This window comes from Leptidea sinapis, chromosome 1 (genome assembly GCF_905404315.1).
Source record: "Leptidea sinapis chromosome 1, ilLepSina1.1, whole genome shotgun sequence".
Lineage (NCBI taxonomy): Eukaryota > Metazoa > Arthropoda > Insecta > Lepidoptera > Pieridae > Leptidea > Leptidea sinapis.
This window is the reverse complement of record NC_066265.1, coordinates 20290216-20311156: the sequence shown is the minus strand read 5'-3', so window position 1 is coordinate 20311156 and position 20941 is coordinate 20290216. Positions and strand designations below refer to the sequence as shown.

Sequence of the window (20941 nt, the reverse complement as noted above, 5' to 3'; positions counted from 1 at the left end):
AAAGAGCAGGAATCCCTCCTGTGAATCGGCGGCGGTGATAACATAACATCAGATTCTACTTTTTATTATTTTGCATTTTTAGTTTAAACAATATGTTATGTTTTTAAAGTGATAACCTTCTAGGACTAATACACAAATAAAATTTGAAAAACAAAATTTTATTAACGATGCGGGACTCGAGCCACGACCTCCGTTCCGTGCCGGTGCTCTAACCAACTGAGCCAACCGTTCGAGTAACGTATCGTTACAAAATCTTGTTTGCTTTGTTCAACTCTCAGGTTGTGGCTTCATCTACAGGATCTACTTTACAGTTGATAACCAGCTCAACCGCAATATTTGCATATTTGGAAATTGACTTGAGATGTCGCTCTTGTAAATCTAAACAATATGTTATGTTTTTAAAGTGATAACCCTCACTTCTAAGATTAATACACAAATAAAATTTGAAAAACAAACAATCAAAATTTTTAGTTTATTTAAATAGATTCGGCTTGATTCAGGTACTCATAGTAAGGTTGTCAACTAGACAACCGGCGGAAGGTTGAATTATGAAATGCATTTTGTAATCCATTCGCCATTACTATTCCAATTATCAAGTACGCAGTCACAGTACCTCACCCTGCCTCTGTTGGCAAATGTTTGACATTTCGTAACTTGAAGAACACTTCTGTAAATTGTGAAGTGTCAACACCGAAGAATAGATCTTCGGAAATGAAATGACATTGATAACTAAACTTGACAATTAGGAGTGATCGTCGAAAATATCATAAAATACCAGATAAATAAAAAAAATATAACGGGTTGCACTCTGAAGTGCCGGCAGAACTGAAAACTTGAACATTAACGTTGTGCATGAATATTTTGGAATGGTTAGGGAATAATTTCGCACGATTTGATTTATTTATCAGTATTAAAGTACTAGCATTTATGTGGTTTAATTGAGCGAAGCTAAGCGGAGCTCCCACCGGGTGACTCCAATTGATTTCTGTGTTAAATTGTTTCTCGGCCATTTCTGATTTACCGGTTTAAAAAAATTAAACTCATATAAAGCGAACATTTTCTAGGTTATTGTCGAGACAGAATTTTGAATGTCGACTTGATTCAATTATTATAATTAAAAACAAACATGATAAAGAAATTATTTTAAATTAGCACGCGCTATTTATATTTATTTAAAAATTTTGCCGAATGATCAAATCTTCTTTAATTAATTTTGTTTTGTTTTTGTACACAGATTTAGTTTCACTCGCTTCGCGCCGCAGTGAAGCGATACGACGAGCGACTGCGGCATCCTAGTCTAATATTCATTATGTAAAATATTTAACATTTCAGAACTATTATATATACATTTACATTAAAAAGTTTATCTCTCAGAAAAATCAACTTGAACCATAACTTCAAATTTTACGAATTTTCGATCAGTTGACGTGTCCTGACGCTAGTTTAACATTTTATACCCATCCCAAGAAAGTTGTTCAACTCTGATAAAGAATTTTTCACTTCAAATATTCTATATGTTTCCGAGCTTCTTAGCTCTTCGAGAAACCTAATTGGTTTCTCGAAGAGCTAAGACACGTTGAAGAGCTAAGGTGTCGATATACATCATACCATGCAGTATTGATCGCAGATTCTTATGTAGATTTATTTAACAGCGGAGTCATATGTCTTATTTAAAATAAAACAATAGACAATGAGAACAAAGAAATGCAAATGTAACTATAGCCTTAGGTAGAGTCTTCACTAATGACAAAGCTTAAAAACTAAATAATTAAACTGTAAAAATATTTCACGGCTGAGATTTGATCCCTCGACCTCGCGGTGTTTCGGCTTCACAATCACAATCATTAAGTTGAAATAGCCTAACTATAATTAGTTAGAAGTATAAATCTTTCATCCATAGTTTCAACAACTGTCTTACGAATTTTCGATCAGGCCACTTGTCCTGACGCGAGTTTAACATTCTACAGCCTTTCCAAAAAACGCCGCTATTTTCAATTGTAAAATTTAATTCAGTTATAAGTTTTTTCAAAATTATTTGTTTGTTTTGTGGGCTTAAATTTGGCTTACCATATTGTTATAAATCTAGAACAGGTAATTAAACTGACCAAAATCCCTTTTTACTCCTCAGTCTAAAACTTGTGTAATATTTTTACTACAGGGGTTTAAGCTTTATTCGGCATTTGCAAACAATACTTTTCTAAAATAGCCTGTTTAATGTTAATAATAATATTAATAATGTTGCAAATATAGCAACTAAAGATAATGAAATTGAAGATTCGAAAATTGTGAGAATTTGTCCAGACATTTACAGGTACGCAAACAATAGAAATTAAAAATTGAACATTAAAGTGGCAAGATCTTGCAGAATGTAGAACAAACGATGACATTCTCAGCACTTTCAACTTTTGGTCAGCAGAATACTGTAACATAGTCTAAATTGTTAACAAAAAAAGAATATTATTGCTTTGGATAGCTTCTCTATACGTTAAGAATAATAAATATCTCTTTGTGACGTTATTACGATGATTGCGTTATGTGACTAAACGGTTTAATATTTTTTTGTGTAAGTTGTAGTCTCCGGGCCATCTAGGCTCCGACACTCTGTCGCAATCAACCTGCGTTAAATACCTCGGATTTTATCTGGAGCGTAGGATGGAATGGAAAGACCATATAAAAACGAAGCGCAACGAAATCAACTTAAGATTAAAAAACCTACTCTGGCTTCTCGGTAGACAGTCTGCCTTATTCCTATCTAATACACTCAGGGTATATTGCTCCATAATAAAACCGATCTGGGCAAATGGAATCCAACTGTGGTCGACAGCCAGCAAATCTAACATGATGTGCCTCCAGAGAGCTCAATACAGTATACTGAGGGTACTTTCATCGGCTCCTTGGTAAGTTCGAAACTCGGAAATCCATGAGTACCTGGAGATCCCAACCATATTTGACGAATTAAAACGATACTCAATCAACTGTAAGGCTCGTTTGACAACTCACCCAAAACTGCTATCCAGAATGCTCTTGCAGCAAAATCTGATTAGAAAACTCAAGAGAGCCAATGTGCTACCTAACTATGGGAAGATGGGGCTCCATCTCGCCAAACCTCAACCTCTTGCAACTCACCTGATTATAGTCTTGAGGACTGATCGCAGGTCTAAATAACTTTTTGACCTACTAGAGTAGGTCAAAATTACTTCGGGAAGGCCCCATATTGAAGGTTTTGCTTTAAAGGCTTAAGCTTAACGCTAAAGTTTACTTCCGCTAACTGTTCTGTTTAAGAACCAGCAGATGATATCATTATTTTTGACGCACAAAAGAGCTATGTGGAGATGTCGTTTGGAACACCACCAACGTTCAAGATTAAGGCTGAGATCTATAAATCGTGCTTAGACTTTGCTCAGACTTTACTTACGTAAAACTTAGCCGAGTGTGATAAAACACGACCTTGACTTTTGTATTTTTTTATGGAATAGGTGGACAAACGAGCGTACGGGTCACCTGGTGTTAAGTGTTCGACATGGGTACCTTCAAAAAAAGCGCGTACACCTTCCTTAAAGGCCGGCAACGCTCTTGTGATTCCTCTGGTGTTGCAAGAGAATGTGGGCGGCCGTGATCACTTAACACCAGGTGACCCGTACGCTCATTTGTCCTCCTATTCCATAAAAAAAAATAGGTTAGTATGACGATTTCCACCATTATTTTAGTTTTTCGGCGTGTTATAGATCGCATGCAATAACGACGTGCGTGTGTGAATCCGTAACCAATGTGTAATGCGTACCTCTATAATCCATAGTAACACTTCTCTGCATTTCAAAACAGAAGTCGAATTTCCAAGAATGTACTTGTAGAAGCTATTTTCGCAATGTGTAAGAGCATGAAAAGCATAAACATTAGCCAATCTCGTGATCTAACAACTCGTTGTGTTTGGGTCTGAAGGGCGCAGTTGCTAGTGAAATTACTGGGCAAATGAGACTTAACATCTTATGTCTCAAGGTGACGAGCGCAATTTACAGTACCGTTCAGAGTTTTTGGGTTTTTCAAGAATCCTGAGCGGCACTGCATTGTTTTGGGCAGGGCGTATCAATTACCATCAGCTGATCGTCCTGCTCGTCACGTCTCTCGATGTCATAAAAAGACATAGAATTGATATCAATGAGTCATAAAACGTTTGTTCGTCACAAAACTTCGCAAAAGATAATATAATCACAATTATTTAAATTTTTTGTAAACAGGTCTAAGAATAAGTCAAAGTTATGTACTCGGTTTTATTGTAATAGATTTACTATGTCGTAGTATCTTTTGTAGGTTTGTTTATTTTTTTAAAACCATTAAAAAAAGTTAACACTGGATACTGATGGTTTTTTGAGTAAAGCGTCTATCACAATATTACTAAGCCATTAAGTAAGTTGTAACTTCCGGAAAGCCTAAATAGCTGAAATGCGAATCTAAAATTCATAAAGATATATTGTACTTACAATTTTTTGTACAAATTGTGATGTCTCAATATCTTTTGTTATGACAATATAATAAACAATAATGAGCTGTTTTTGTGACTTCTAACTTAATGCGACACAAAGAAAATTGTTTTTCAACTTATTTTTCATGTTTGCAAACACATGACAATACAATTTTTTTGTGACAAATAAGGTTTTCCGTCATTATTAAATTCTAACAACGGCTTAAAGGTTGCAGTACATTTTTGTATTTATAAAAATCTTAGGTTCTCGGAAGTATTTTACATAAAAACATATTAATGGCATTGTAATCAAAATATGTAGACTGAAATAAAAGATCCCGATGGCATCGCTTTGGTTGTATTAAATAAACCAATCAATAAGATATAAATTATTGTTTATTAAATCATTTAACACTTACTGTTAGTGTTTTTTAGTTTATGTAGTTACAAACCAATCTTGGATGACACCGACTCCAAAAATTACAATAATCGTAACTAGAATAAGATTCAATAAAAATACGCAATTATTTTTATACTTTTTAGTGCATATTATATCTATTGTTTTCGAATAGTGTTTTTGGAGTCTGTAGTTTTTTTGTTAAAATTTTTTTTAGAGATTGGGCAATCAATCTATATTTTGTGGTGATATTACATCTTCTTAAGCGCGTATGTATGTGCGGTTATTACTATCTAGTAATATCAACTATCTAGTTGGATTTACTATTGGTATCTTATCAGATACCTCTAGTAAATCCACAGATACCTAGCTTGAATGTTTGTGTGTGAATATTGACATTAACGTCATCTTTATAATTGATATGTATTTAAGATAGATTATACACTTGAAGTTCCACCAGCGACTTGGGTTACCAAATTAAATATTGAATCCATGCATCAATGAATGCTTGTTTGTGGGGCACATCTCTAGATCCTTTCATTAACGTCATCCCTTCGTCCTCTCATGGAGTTCAGTATTAGTTAAATCCGTCCGGACCATCACTCCAGACCACTTCCGTCCCTACGTGCGTATAAAATCTTACCTACGTCCTCACATCGAGCGTTTCCTTTCGTGTCATAAAACCTATCCTTACGTTCTGTTGTGAAGTCATTTAGTACGTCCTCTACTAAAACATAACCTTCGTCCTCACATCGAGCGTATCCTTTCGTGTCATAAAACCAATCCTTACGTTCTGTTGTGAAGTCATCTAGTACGCCCTCTACTAAAACATAACCTTCGTCCTCACATCGAGCGTGTCCTTTCGTGTCATAAAACCAATCCTTACGTTATGTTGTGAAGTCATTTAGTATGCCCTCTACTAAAACATAACCTTCGTCCTCACATCGAGCGTATCCTTTCGTGTCATAAAACCAATCCTTACGTTCTGTTGTGAAGTCATCTAGTACGCCCTCTACTAAAACATAACCTTCGTCCTCACATCGAGCGTATCCTTTCGTGTCATAAAACCAATCCTTACGTTATGTTGTGAAGTCATTTAGTATGCCCTCTACTAAAACATAACCTTCGTCCTCACATCGAGCGTATCCTTTCGTGTCATAAAACCAATCCTTACGTTATGTTGTGAAGTCATTTAGTATGCCCTCTACTAAAACATAACCTTCGTCCTCACATCGAGCGTATCCTTTCGCGTCATAAAACCTATTCTTACGTTATGTTGTGAAGTCATTCAGTACGTCCTCTACTGACGTCTTACCTATGTCCTCACATCGAGCGTGTCCTTTCGTGTCATAAAATCTACCCATATGTTCTGTTGTGACGTGATTCAGTACGATCTCTACTGAAATCTAACCTATGTCCTCACATCGAGCGTGTACTATGCTGTCACAAAACCTATTTCTACGTTCTCTTATAGTCCTTCAGTAAGACCTCTCATAAACCCATCATCATCATTCTAAATAATATTTAGTTAAAGATGTAATAAAAAACGAACTAGGCTCCGTTCATTTATTTCAAATAAACAATGTTTAAGAAAACCGAAAGTATAAAATAACTTAATAGAGGTTTAATTTAATAAACTCTTATGGAAATCGTATACCTTCAATATTAATAAAATACTATTATTTGTATGTGCTACCTATTTAAATGTTTGAAGTCAATCTTAAAAATAATCACAAAAATCGGATCATAAATCTCAGCGTAACCTCCTCTTTTCGAAGTCGGTTAAAAACTTTATTTAATGATTTATAGAAAAATATAAACAGGAAAATATTTTATTCGGAACAATAGGTTATACATTTGCTCCCACGTTAAGTGTTTTAGCAGCCTCGATTGTTTTTGTGTTTCGTTTACTTTTTATGATATTTCTTTTACACACACGGAAGATAATTTAAATTAAGAATATATATTAAAATTGTAAAGAGGTGAAGTAACATACTATACCTTTGTATGTCTTTTTTTTTTTTTTATGGAATAGGAGGACAAACGAGCGTACGGGTCACCTGGTGTTAAGTGATCACCGCCGCCCACACTCTCCTGCAACACCAGAGGAATCACAAGAGCGTTGCCGGCCTGTTGGATGTCATACAAATCGCGAGTGTAAGAAATAGCTTGTCACGCACACTAAAGTATTAAACCTGGCTTGTTTTCATCGGTCGTCTAACAGCAAGAGGATCTATTTAGACATATAAATTATATAAGGACTGATTGGATCTTCCTTCTTATTTTTTCCATTTTTCAAATTCGTATATTGATTTTATAATTTTTGCTTTATTTTATATTATTGTTTTCTTGGTGTCACGGAAGCAAGGATTGTGCATGTTGTGACACCTAAATTTGTTGTACATTCAACTCATTATTTGTTAATATTTGATATATTTTATGCGTATTAGAATGTAACAACTACTGGTTGTCCTATAAATAAATAAATCGGATTGAAATCTTTTTTTTATACAATTATTAAAGATGGCAAGGGGTTCTGCTAATGGAAAGTGAAGGAAAAACAAGGTTATATAAAATCCGCACAGAATGTAATACACTATTCCATACAAATCTTTGATATATACTTAAAAAATATATTCATATTACAGATTCTTCTTTTAAATAAAACACTTATTAAAGTATTAAAACGCCAATAATTGAAACTGGGCTTTTACATCCGATTTTGCGTCAGTTACATTTTAATCATTATTTTAGTTAATCCTACCAGTTAACCAGTCCCCCTGAAAACGAGATCTGGAAAGTTCTCAAAACATCGGTCGGTTTTATTAAAAATTTGTAACACTCGCGTTAATTCAAGAATATACTTGATTCCTCTTTGCCCTGGCCGCGGCACCTTGCCCTTATCCTAAACCCAATGTTTAAAAAGATACTTGCGGTATAAATATATTAATTTTCATACTTACAGTTCAAATATATACTAAGTGCTCAGTAAGGAAGAGCTTGGTGATGGTTTAAGAACTCATATTCCTCTTCTTCTGTCAGAACACAGTCCTCGAAGCACCAGAGACCAGCAATGGCAAGCAGAATTGTGTACACCATGTAGTATATCAGATATATCAAAATCGAGAACAGCATTTCTGGAGAAACCTGGAATAAAAACAATAATGAGAAATTGTTATACTATGTTACTATCAAATAGAAAGACTATATTTAATATTGTATTTCTACGCAACGCCAAGCGATTAAAGAGTACCGGTTACGATGACTGGTCTCTCCTGTCATCAAGAACACAGCTTTTGTCGGCAACAAAAGATTAAAGTTATTTATTTCTAAAAAATTATTGCATACTAGCTGACCCGACAGACGTTGTCCTGTTCATAATTAAAAAAAAACTCCTGCGGGTGGATTTTTGTAAAATCGGTTCTTAGCTGACCTCTACTCGGCGATAGGAATATTCCTACCAAATTTCAAGTCTCTACGCCTTATGGTTCCAGAGATATCGTGATGAGTGACTATATACGTGGAAATCTCTTATATATATATATATATATATATATATATATATAGATGTAAATTAAATAATCGCTTTATGTGTTTTTGATACAGTGTGATTCTATTTATTCTTTTAAATATTTTAAGTTGTAAATAACTATCAGCGCATAGCCAGACGTCGTCAGATTGATAGATTGATACCCGCCGCATTAGATATTGCAAAATTTTAATTTAAAGGATTTTTACTAAGGCATTTAATGGTGAACATGTCGTTGGTATATTGTCAAAGGCGTGATATTACAATTATTTCACTGTAGTGATATTATAATAAAAAGGTAGATTGTGCATCGACTTCATTTCTTACAATTTAACGGCCTGGTTTTAGTGATATTGTAATGTCACGGGTGCATAGAGATATTATAATAAATATAGATAAATGAAGTTAGCAGTTTGTTATGGAGTGTTCTGATTCGAAATTATTGTTAAAATAGTAGTGAAGAAGGTTCGATTCAGTTCTGACACTCGCCGGCTACTGCTGGCAGGCTACGCTCGGCTCGTGCGTTGTGGTCGACAGTCTTATTCTATTTGGGAACAAGGTAATGTATAACTACTAAATAAAGACCATACAATAAATACAAGAAACAGACCAATCAGAGGCGGCCTCATATACTAATAACCAGTAAAACTGACAAAATATCATCGCCTTACAGTAACACTATAGTATACCCATGAAATTACAATGTCAATTGACAATCTACCGTTTGAGAAATTATCATATCACGGCTTTGACAATACCTACTACATATATAAGAGAGCTATTTGAAAATTTTTAACACGAGTCATTTATGCCCAATTTGTGTGACGTCTTATTACTTTTTTATTTATTTATTTATATAACAGGAACAAAGCAGTCTTTTACAATAGTAAGGTTACTAATATACCTACATAAAATAAAAGACAGAAACGGTTCGATAAATTAAATAATAATAAGTTATTTTTTTAGTTTACAATGTTCACTTAACACGTCGACGACCGATAAAGACTGAAGTCCCCGGACCCTTTTTCCGTTGACTTTTGTATGCCAACATCCCATTATCTTTGCTTTAATTTGTACAGAATTTAACGGACTTTTATCCTATTATAAGTTCAAAGTAAAAATCAATTTGCAATAACAAAATAAGGCGAGAAATCGAATGAGGTCGTGTGGATTCCATCGTTGTTCTATATGGAACCGTGGTGTTCTGTGACCGTAAAGGGTTACAATTTAAACAGCTGTAAGAGTATAGTTAAGAAGAAGACACAACGACAGTGATTTTATTACTTAGAGTTTGCAATATTTTATAAAAATTAAACGGCACAGAACTAAACTGAGATGTTTAAGATCGAAATTACTTAGTGTGCTTAATACCTAGGGTACATACATAATACTTGTGAGTAGACTTCCTTGGATAAGAATCTACAAATAGACAAGCTCACGTACGCTATATTCACGTCTTGGCCTTGGGATTTTATAGACAGAGCAGTCTAGTTTGATATTAAAAGTCTATTCTAGTCTGGTCAGACCAACTGATGCTGGCGACGCGTCGCCACATATCCGTATACTAAGAAATCGAAAAACGAAGGTAATAGAAATCATATTCACGTTACACATATCTCCTCAAAAGTGACGATAGACTACCAGCGAGTTATTGAGTATTAACGTTAAGTCTATTTTAGTATGTTGCGGAAACTCCACCAGAACCTATAGCTATAACAACCAAAATATAGCATTTGAGTCTTATTTAGCTCCATTGGGAGACTTCTTTGAACAGGAGGCCGGCTAGATTGTAGTAATGTGTAAACATAATTGTGTTTCAGTCTGAAGGACTCCGTAGCTAAAGAAATTATTGGGCAAATGAGACTTAACATCTTATGTCTCAAGGTGACGAGCGCAATTGTAGTGTCGTTAAATAGTTTCGGTTTCTCAAGAATCCGGAGCGGCATTGCATAGTTATCGGCAGGGCGTATCAATTACCACCAGATAAACGTCCTGCTCATCTCGTCCCTTCCTATCATAAAAAAAGCTAACTGCTGTTTTTTTTTGATAAATTATACACTGGTTTTTGAGAAGGGTGGTGATGGCCAAGTCGGAAACTACGAAACTTAGAGAAAAGTTGTGAAACGAGTTATGCCTTCGATTTATATGAAACCAATAAGTACATATTTAATTTTTATAATTTCGTAAAGTTTAGAGAGAAATCGGCCCGAATGATTTTCAAAAATCTCATCAAATCAATTCAAAAATCTGTATTATTAATTACCAATGGACTCTGTTGCTGCTATATACATTTGAATATTTAAATTTAATAATATTTTTTTCTAAAACATACATTTTTATATATCATATTTTACTATAAATGATGATCATTTCGCGGATATGTTCTGAATTAAATAGTTTCAGTGTAACACATCAAGGTGATGGTAAGTATTACAATATAGTAACTCACTTGAGGGGTGTTGAGTTTCTGTGGCCCAGAAATTTTCCTAGCTATGGCGCCCTGGTCCGCGGGCGAAAAGTCTATTAAAAAAACTTGTGTACTTATAATAAACTAAGGAACATCCTTCCACATATACGTTATTAGTCATCCGGGGAACTAAAAAGGCATAAAAGGCATTTATTTTCTCAAAATTTATTCCTTTAGATTTATTTTGATTTCATTTCTAATATACTAGATACCTACTACTACTACCGCTTCGGAAACAAATGGCGATCTGAGAGAGAAGAAGCGGCGAAAGAAACTCTTTTTTTGCGCTCTTTTTATCCAGAAATATTACTAATCCAGACAGATTTTAGTTACTAAGATAGAGTTATTGAGTTCTAAGTATGTTGCATTTGTACTTAAAGCATAACTTAAGAAATTTTTAAACGTAAAAAATATAATACGATGATAACGATAATAAGATTTTATTATATATTTTTATATACATCGTTGATTGCCATTCTCTCTTTTACTTAACTTTTGTTGACTTGCTGTGGTATTCCCCAATATATGGCGAGAGATGATGTGGTAAGACCAAGTGTCTTGCGCGTGAACGTGCCACCGAGAGATAACCGTATGCTAGATCATACACATATCCCACTGGTAGATCCAGAGACTATCACGTTGATACAAACAAACAAAAATGGCTCGGTTGTTTATTAATATTAGTGAAGTTATACCATATTGTATCACTACATTGTTATAAAATAAAGGCCTCCTCCGCTTCTATCAGTCTCGTCGCGATAAACTCAAAAACAACTGCCCCGCTGCTGTTATGGGTAACGCGGTTGTCGAGGAAAATTTAGTTTATGATTAGTTATTATTAGTACATACCTTATCGATATTTTTTGTAGAACTCGGAAAAATTAAAGCCGCCTGGAAGCTTTCAACGAAAACGCTGTAAACTCTTTGTGTATTGTGTGAATTGTGTATCTTATAAAAGCCCGCTGAGTTTCTTGCGCCCATTCTTCTCAGGTCTGAGGCAGTCTCTTTTGAATGGGTGGTAGATTTTGACGTTCAATAAGTGATTATAAATCCTATTTTGAATAAAAATATATGAATTTGAATTTGAATATATAGGTTTACAGAAATGTCTGCGATGGCAGATATCTATTCCTTAAGGATACATACTAAATTTATTTTAAAACTTTCAAAAATCAGCAATTGCAAATTATGTTTAATTTTAACTAACCAACATTAATTAGGTACACATTTCCAATGCCTTTAGAAAAAAATATTCCCGAATACTTAGATCATTTTTTTATCTATTGACAGAACAGCGTATGTCGGTTTAGCTAGTTGTATGTAAAATGCATAAAATAACGTGTAATTTGCTCACAAAACTAGGAATATCTTCACTATTTCGATCTGTCTATATTTTCTAGATCTAATACACAGACTTCACGTAATATATTTATTATGCACCGTGGTTTGTGGATGACACAAATCGTATTCGTTTGCGGAAAACACGGCAATTACCTCCGCGGAAACTGTTCATTGTTAGTATTAAATATAAACACTTGTGTTAGTATTGTTGGCTAGAGGCAGACTAAGCCTGATGAGTTCATATTTGCTATCTGTCAAGATGGTCCTGAGCCCAGCCGCATATTATCCTAACATTTATTTAAGTTATTTACTAAAGTTAACAGAAGAGGCAACAGACTCAGCCAGAGTGTGAAAATTCGCAGTTCTCCGATCAGGACGCCGGCTAGGTTATCGGTACCACAACGGCGCCTATTTCTGCCGTGAAGCAGTAATATGAAAACATTGCTGTGTTTCGGTCTGAAGGGCGCCGTAGTTAGTGAAATTACTCGGCAAATGAGACTTAACATCTTTTGTCTCAAGGTGACGAGCGCAATTGTAGTGCCGATCAGAATTTTTGTGTTTTCAAGAATCCTTAGCGGCACTGCATTATAATGGGTAGGGCGTATCAATTACCATCAGCTAAACGTCCTGCTCGTCTCGTCCCTTACTTTCATAAAAATATAAAATAATAAAACATAAAAAAAAACATACACCAGCGTGACGACACAGCATCACGCAATACCCATAAAATTAACTCTTCATGATAATTCAAATATGCTGACAAAGAATTAAATATCCACTAATTCCATACAACTACCCATTATAATTACAGTCCATTTAAATATCTGGTGACAATAATAATGTTTTTGCGTCAAAGACTTCCCATTTACCACTGCAATAACGTTATGTGTGTACTAATTGTACTTAAATTACTATTTAGATGATACTAGAATGACGTCAAGTCAAGATTTGTTTTGATAAAAACGTCTTGTCGTCAGACCAAACAATGTAAGGTTTTGTCGTAGTTTTGACGAATTGCGTGAACGTTTGAGTATTGTATTCTAAATAGAAAAAACCAGAGAGTTACGCATTATATACAGTATGCATTGTACTGTGTTCAAACTATACATTATGACAAAATATAGCAATATGCTCTTTATGGTGATTTAGATAAAAAAAATACAATTGCATCATTGGTCTCTGAAAAAACAATATTTCTAGCGAATTATTTGCATCTGTAACGCAATAATTTCATAGTGTCTCCAGAATGTTTTATAAATATTTCTTATATTTATATATATCTATATATATTAATAATATGTAAATTACGTGACACGTTGCTTGTCCTCGATGGACTCCTAAACTAATGAACGGATTTTAATAGAAATTAGTTCATGGAGTGCAATTTGGTCCCACTTGAGAGATAGGATAGTTTTTATTTCGATTTGGGACTCATAATTATTTTTATTTCCAATATTTGTTTTACATGGACGTATTTTCTATGAGAGAATTTAGTGACGCACGGTTTGACAGTTCCGCTGTGAAACAATTGTTTCCCTTTTGTTATCATGAAATTTCATGAAACAAAAGGGAGCAATTTTACGAAATAATTCTTGATGTTTTGAAATATTATTGGCAAATTCCTATAAAACAGTATTTTTTTATTATCTACAGGACAACATCTGTCGGGGCATCTAGTATATATCTATATTTTAATTGGCAAGATGGACTATCTTGCCCTGGGTTAGTAGAGCCTTTTAGCATTGAGTCACACTTAGGACTGAGGCTTAGAGCGAGAAGTGTGTAGAAATGTCGCCACTGCACCTACGAACAAATCTTTGATCTAAAATTTTTTATTCGTAGCTTCGCTAATATCAAGTCTATACGATGATGTATGTACTTCTGTAAATTTTCAACACCTTTCTATTATAAAGTCAAAACCTGTAACATATTTTGCATCGTTATATTTTTTTACTGATGTTTAGTGATCACCACCGCCCACATTCTCTTGCAGCACCAGAGGGATTACAGGAGCGTTGCCGGCTTTTAAGGAAGGTATACGCGCTTTTTTAAGGTACCCATGTCGTATCGTCCCGGGAACACCGCACATGGAAGCTCATTCTACAGCTTGGTATTTAACCTTGATATTTTAATCTTAAATTTTTTTTCCTTTATGACAATTAGGGACGAGACGAGCAGAACGTCCAGCTGATATTAATTGATACGCCCTGTCCATTACAATGCAGTGCCGCTCAGACTTCTTGAAAAACCCAAAAGTTCTGAGCGTCAGATTCAGATGTAAGATGTTAAGTATAATTTGCGCAATAATTTCATTAACTACGGCGCCCTTCAGACTGAAACACAATATTGCTTACACATTACTGCTTCACAGCAGAAAAACGCGCCGTTGTGGTAGCCGTAATTTAGCCGGCATCCTGTGCAAAGGAGCCAATCAATGCTAAATGATAATACAGTCGAATTGTATCTCGAACAGATTGAAAAGATTAAAAATGTAAACTTTTTCATTAAAAGTTTATCTTAATCCATCATCGAGGTTGCAAACTATAATTCGAAATCAGCAATGGTGATAAGACCGACCCTGTATGTAGTCCCTGTGAAAGTCCGGCTAAGGTGAAGTTGCGATAGAAACCTACATTAAGTAATTTGTCACGGGTGTGACATACAATAAGTAGTATTACATTAAGGAAAGCTCAGCTTTGATGACAGCATCCATGATTTCGAGTTATGTCGACATTTGATCATTTGATTTGTAACAAAATTGACGTCATTTTTCAAAAGCCTTCGATAAAAGGTTAGTATATGTAAATGGGTATACTCACAATATTATATACATGGTTATTGCTTAAGACTTAAAAATTATCAAGGGGTGGTTATTAATGGGCATTACAACATTTTTTTGTTCTATATTCATAAAGTAAAGTGATCGCGCTCCCTTAGTTGACTCCAGCCAACTTTACCTGAAGAAGCGTTACATAGCCAAGCGTGACAGGTTGGCCTCATTCAGTACCCACAAAACAAAGTGCTCAGATCGTCTAAGGAAGTTATCACTTTAAAAATTATATCTGTACTGCAATTTTTTATTGTAATTTTAATAAACTTTTTTAAAAAATGCATTTTTGAAATCGATTTTATTGTAATTTTTTTTATTGTCAACCGACTACTAAAATCGAGAAGTATTGTGGTTTGTTACCCGGTTACTCCGTGAATTCTTAACCAATTTCATTATTTTAATGAGTACTAAGCTTATATTTTTGTACAGGTTCGTACTTTGATTTTTGCGTAAGTATACTAAAAACAGAAAAATTAAAAATTAAATAAATTTTCCCGATACGCTTTTGTAAACGAATTTAGTTATGTTTTAAAACTGTTTTCAAATTTTTACAACGTGCTTCATCATTTATCTACACTTTAGCTGGAAAACGTTCACGGCTGGACAAAGGGGAAGGGTAGGGGTTGGAGAAGGCACCAAGGATCTCGATCGACGATCGGTCCTGCGCTGCCCTCATCTAATGTTTTCCGGCGACCTTGACCAAATCGTCAGCCCATCTTGTGGGGGCCTACCAACACTACGTCTTCCGGTACGTGGTCGCCATTCGTGGACTTTACTTCCCCAACGGCCACCTGTCCGTCGAGCTATGTGCCCTACCCACTGCCCCTTCAGTTTCGCAACCATCAGGGCTATGTCGGTGACTTTGTTTCTCCTACGAATCTCCTTATTTCTGATTCGATCTCGCAGGGAAACTCCAAGCATAGCCGTCTCCATTGCTCTCTGAGCGACTACGAGCTTCCCCATAAGGCCCATAGTAAGGAACCACGTCTGCGTACCGTAAGGTCATCACTGGCAACACACGTTGCTTAAAAACCTTCGTCTTCAGACAATGTGGTAATTTAGACGAGAAAATTACGGAGCTTCCCGAACGGGCTTAGTTGAAGGTTATTGAACAATATTAACGTAACGCGATTTGAATTAAAAAATAGATAGTCATATATTAATCACAATCTTCCCGAGCTCGAAACAAAAAATGAGACCTTGTATTTAGAGACGTGGTGATTTGATAACTGATAGTGTTTGTTATGAAATCCTGTAGATTTGCACGTGAGATAAGGCCAGGACTTACGTCCTTGCTTCTGCTAAAATCCTAAAAAAGTTGAAATAATAAATTAGTTAACTAACTTAGAAGTAAGCAATGTTAATAATAATAATGTATATTTTACCGGAACCGGATAGATATTGAACGATGATTAGTTTTACAGATTAACAGAAACAAATCGAAAATAAGCAAATCGTCCGACTTCAAAAAAGGAAGACCTTTTTTACCTCTATACTTTCGACTGGGTGAACCGATTTTGATAATTCTTTTTTATTTGAAAGCTGGTGCATCCCGTGTGGTAATTTGGTTCAGATCTGACAATGGCATCTATGAGAAAACCATAGAAGTCTTATATTTGCTATACAATAGTATAGCAAAGTGGATGATAAATTTACGAATAGCTCAATATTGCGCCGAACGATTTCGATGATTCTTTTTTATTGGAAAGGATAGTTTGGTGAGAGTTTGAGTTAGGTTCTGATTACGGAATCCATGACAAAGTAACGGAACTCTTCAATTATTAGGAGCAAATTAACGATACTCGGCGGAATCTTTTTTATGCTATCCGGATATAAGTCATCTACCATAACATAGTTACTTTATGGTCAAGTTATTGTCGTAGTCGAATATGTTTATCAATGGGACTCCTTAACGACTTACAGTAAGTTCTGTGGCAGAATTTCTGTCTGTAATCAAATTGCAAAGCGCTTAAGTTCATTGCTGCATTGAAAAACTCTACACATATTTAGACAAATTGTTAGTTTTTGTACTTAAAATTCACTAAAAATCATAAATAAATAAAAAATAACAAAAAACAACCGACTCCAAAAACACTATTCCAAAACAATAGATATAATATGCACTAAAAAGTATAAAAATAATTGCGTATTTTCATACAAATCTAGTTAATTAATCTAATTCTAGCTACGATTATTGTAATTTTTGGAGTCGGTGTCATCCAAGATAGGTTTGTAGCTACATACATAGTTATAGGTGAGATGTGTCGTCAGGAGGCGAGAGGGGTCTCGCCTCCTCACGACTCAGATCAGGTGGCGGAAGGACACCAATTCTAAAAATAGCAATAATCGTAACTAGAATTAGATTAATTAATTAGATGTATAAAAATACGCAATTATTTTTATACTTTTTAATGCATATTATATCTATTGTTTTGGAATAGTGTTTCTGAAGTCAACTGATTTTTGTTCAATTTTTTTTTATGTTATTCTTATATTGTGTAGACTTAAGGCTCGCGTCCACTAGGCTCGCCGAGCCGACTCGAATCAAAACGCAGAAACTGCGTCCATTAGCGAGATGCCGCGGCGCGGGCGCTCCGAATTGAATCGATCAGACGAATTGCTTGACAAGCGAAATTCTTCGGAATTTATAAATTATGTTTCGGCCTGAAGGTCGCCGTAGCTAGTGAAATTACTAGGCAAATGAGACTGAACATCTTATGTCTCAAGGTGATGAGCGTAATTGTAGTGCCGCTCAGAATTTTTGAGGTTTATCAAGAATCCTGCAGAGCAGCACTGCATTGTGTGTAGGGCGTATCAATTACCATCACCTGAATGACCTGCTCTTCCCTTATTTAAAAAAAACTGTTTACGTTTTGGTAATTGCTCGGCAACTACCACTCTTTATACCTATATAGATATATATCGTGTAACGGTCCTATATCTGACGCACTCGTGTAACGCTAAAATCTGATGTTTAGCACGAACAGAGAGCCCGCGCCCGATAGACCGTATAAACACTTCGCTTCAAAAGTAGCCTACTGAGTTTCTTGCGCCCGTTCTTCTCAGGTCTGAGACACATTATTTCAAATGGGTGGTAGTTTTCGACGTTCAATTTATGATTTTAAATCCTATTTTGAATAAAAATATTTGAGTTTGAACAGCATTGAATCCATCTAAAAGGATGTGGCCGGCAGGATGTTTTACGGTCAATATTAAAGTAAATATAACCCTGCGACTTGCTTGGACAGGCTAGTGCCCTCTCATATTGAAACCAAATCTAAAAACTGCCGAAAACCTAAAGCAGAGGAAATAATATGATCCACTCTTTACTTATGTTATAAATGTGAATGTAAGTTTGTTTGTTACGCTTTCATGCCCTAACCACCGAACCGATTTTGATAAAATTTTGTACAGAGATAGACTAGAGCTAGAAAAAGAAACTTTTATTACAAAAAAATAAATGGAGGGGTTGAAATATAGGATGGCAGTTTGTATGGAAATTCGTCATTATCGAAGATATAACCATGAAACTTTGTATTTAGGCACTTGATAAGAAATAATTTATAAATATTTGTCCGAGCATTTTTGAAACTTTGGCCTACATGGGGATGAAATAGGAGATTAAAGTTCACAGGGAAATACTATTAAAGAGACTGTCCACAATGAGAAGGGATATGCGCTGTATCATAGAAGAGCGCTGCCAGCAGCGAAAAGAGAAGTTAAGTGTATTATTTGAAAAGTATCCTAAAAGATAAAAAAAAATCCCAAAGTAAATATTAAACGCGGATGAAGTTAGGGCTAAAAGCTAGTGGATATATATTTTGTCAGCTTACCTGCCAACTGCGATCTTCATGATATCTTATATATAAAATTCTCGTGTCACAATGTTCGTTCCCGTACTCCTCAGAAACGGCTTGACCGATTCTCATGAAATTTTGTGAGCATATTGAGTAGTTCTGAGAATCGGCCAACATCTATTTTTCATACCCCTAAATGTTAAGGGTGGTCCACAGGAAATTTTCTTTTATAATTTTTTTGACAATTTTTTTTAAATTTGTTTGATTATGAGTCAACATTAAAAAATACATACAACTTCAAATTTCCACCCATCTACGATCAACAGTTACTTTTGTATCGCGATTTTAATATCGGCAATACAACGTTTGCTGGGTCAGCTAGTTTACTATAAAATATGATAAATCTATTTTAATTGTTATATTTTATACAATACGTTTAAGTAAAACGCACATATTTCTATGTAGTACAATAAATTATTATTAATATGAACTCAGAATTGAATATACAAAGGGAAATAATGTAACGTTGCCTAACAATGATTATTATGAGGTCAAGTTCAATGCTTCATATGACGTCATACATTATATAAAACAATAGTAATTACAAAGTACATACTACAATAGTAGTCATTTATGTATTTTTTCTACTCCTCTACTTCAATCTGACATATATACAACCACGATCACTAACAGATAACATAAATCAAATCAAATCAAAATCAGTTTATTCACGCAGGTCACGGAAATGACACTTATGAATGACAAAAAAAAATCTTATTGAATCTACCGCTACTTCGTAAAGGGTTGAGCTAATGAGAGGAAGTAGCAAGAAACTCATTGCCACTCTTTTATATCAAGATTTACATTTAGATCGATTTACAAATCATTTCAATTACAATATAATATGTAAAATGATGCAACAAAACTTAATTGTGTCTTTGAAAAAGTCTATACTCTATGACCCAAAAAAGCATTGTTTATCGTACTTTAATGTCGCCAAAAAAAGTGCTTATAGGTATTGAATCTAGGTCGAAATTAGGATGTGCTTTGACAGTTACTTTTGCGTGCGCCCAACGTGATTTACGTGATTGGTTCTGGGCATAACATTATTGTTTGTCGGATACGTGGACGATGTATGCGATAAGTGAGGTATCAGTCGCAATAGTGTATACATTCAAAAAAAGAGGCGAACCAGTTTCTAAAAGGCCGGCAACGCTTCTGTGATTCCTCTAGTACTTAAAGAGAATCTGGGCGGCGGTGGTCTCTTAACATTGACCCATACACTCTTTTGCCCTCATCTTCCATTAGAAAAAATGTCTAAATTATTTTAGAAATTTTATGTATTTAAAAGTGTCAGATTCGAGTATTTCTTGAATAAAATGATTCAGTTATTCAATATTAATTGTATTGTGTAATTTAATATTATTTTAGTAATTTATTTTAAAATAGTAAAATGTTAATCGTTATATAGAATGTTTATTAAAAACGATAAAAAGAATCCATACAAAACTTTACAAAAAAATCGATATGGTTAGAAACAAAAAAAAGGAACCTTATTATTACAACACTAATACATAATTAATTTTATGTTTGAAATATTTATATGACGCATTTGTTAAGAGTATGTTTTGTTAGATGAGTAAATCAGGGAGTTTCTTTTTGATATTAAATGATTTATTTGTATGAATCATGGTAACATAGTACTTAACAATTAAAAGGTGTACCTACAGCTCACTTCGCCAATATATCGGCATTCAAATATTTGATTGTTAATATTGGAATTTTTAAATACTATTATTTTTGGCTAAAGAACTATTTTAAACTAGAGAAGTATTTATCTATTAGCCATAATTTTAATTTTTTATGCATTATTGTTTTAGGCATCTCTCTAATATTCTTTGAAAGGTGGTTAAAGACCCATATACACATAACATTTGCGTTATTTTGATGAAGCGCTGTTCTACAGTATGGCATCAAAGGCGAGTAGGATCTCTTAATCCTATCAAATCCTTTTGCGACAAAATATAAAAAAATTAGAAAAGTGAAAATGTATATTGGCGGTAAACTTTATTAAAGCTAATTTAATTTTACGATATAGTCGCTAAAATATATCTCATATAT

The 20941-nt window shown here is 34.4% G+C and overlaps 1 protein-coding gene across 1 annotated transcript in view; it reads right to left on the bottom strand.

Moving 5' to 3' along the window:
• The window catches only part of LOC126977826 (elongation of very long chain fatty acids protein 7-like), a 69999-nt gene extending 62009 nt beyond the window's left edge, over positions 1 to 7990 (bottom strand). The window contains exon 1 of the mRNA XM_050826489.1: positions 7820 to 7990. The gene's annotated coding sequence lies outside the window, so the exon portion shown is untranslated. The remainder of the gene's footprint in view (positions 1 to 7819) is intronic.
• Positions 7991 to 20941: the final 12951 nt, after the last annotated feature.